Raw genomic sequence first — 1,509 nt, forward strand, 5'->3', positions numbered from 1 at the left:
AAGAGTGTGGCGTTACCTCAAAAAATTAAAAATTGAACTACCTTATGATCTAATGATTCCACTTCAGGGAATATATCCAAAGAAACTTGAAACACTTATTCAAAAGGATATATGCATCCTATGATCATTACAGAATTATTTACAAAAGCCAAGATTTGGAAAAAGCCCAAATGCCTATCAGTAGATGAGTGGATAAAACAGCTGTGGTACATTTACACAGTGGAATACTATACAGCTGTAAAAAAAAATCTTCCCCTTTGGGACAGCATGGATAGACCGGGAGAGCATTATGCTAAGTGAAACAAGCCAGTCAGAGAAATACAAGTATCACATGATCTCACTTATATTTGGAAATCTACAGAACAAAATGAACTAATTAACAAAACAGATCCAGAGACCTAGAAATATGCAACAGACTGATGAATTGCAAAGGGAAGGCAGGGATGGGTGGGTGAGTAGGAAGAGATTAACCAAAGAATTTATATGTATATATGGATAACCCATGGACACAGACAATCGTGTGGTACGTGTGCTTAAAGAAGAGGAGAAGGGCCCTAACTGGTTTGGCTCAGTGGATAGAGCGTCTGCCTGTGGACTGAAAGGTCCCAGATTCAATACTGGTCAAGGGCATGTACCTTGGTTGTGGGCACATCCCCAGTAGGAGGTGTGTAGGAGGCAGCTGATCGATGTTTCTCTCTCATTGATGTTTCTAACTCTCCCTTCTTCTCTATAAAAAAAAATCAATAAAATATATATATGTTTTAAAAAAATAGAAAAATATAATGAGAGTGCCAGAGCCAGAAGGACTCTGAGAGAGAAACCAATCTAACGCCCTCATTTTATAGGTAGAGAAACTGAGGCACAGATTACATAAATACAGTGGGTAGAACATGGACTTCAGACCTAGATTACCTGGGTTTAAAATTCCAAGTTTGTCACTTAAGAGCTCTATGACCTTGGATAAATTACTGAACTTCCTGTGTTTCACTAAAATTAGGATGCTTTGCTGAGTTATTGTGATGGTGAAATAAGTTAATACATGCCAAGGGCTTGGAATAGTGCCTGCCACATAATATGTGCTCTATGAATGTTAGCTAATATTGGTTCTAACTTTCTCTAGTGATTTGGGGAGAGAGGGGGAACAAACCTAGCAATACCGATCTGCAACCTTTCCCACAAGCCATATTGTCAAGTATGGTCTTCCAAACCACCCACCCCCAGCAGCCCCCATGATATTTTTTTGGCACCAAAGAAGCTGAACTCAAAGTAAGAATTTCTGTCCAACATATAGACCAATGGAATAGAATAGAGAACCCAGAAATCGACGCAAACCACTATGCTGAATTAATATTTGACAAAGGAGGCAAGAGCATACAATGGAGTCAAGACAGTCTCTTCAATAAATGGTGTTGGGAAATTGGACAGATACATGCAAAAAAAAAAAATGAAACTAGACCACAAACTTACACCACGCACAAGAATGAACTCAAAATGGATAAAAGACTTAAC

Source organism: Myotis davidii, unplaced genomic scaffold, assembly GCF_000327345.1.
Source record: "Myotis davidii unplaced genomic scaffold, ASM32734v1 scaffold1520, whole genome shotgun sequence".
Classification (NCBI taxonomy): domain Eukaryota; kingdom Metazoa; phylum Chordata; class Mammalia; order Chiroptera; family Vespertilionidae; genus Myotis; species Myotis davidii.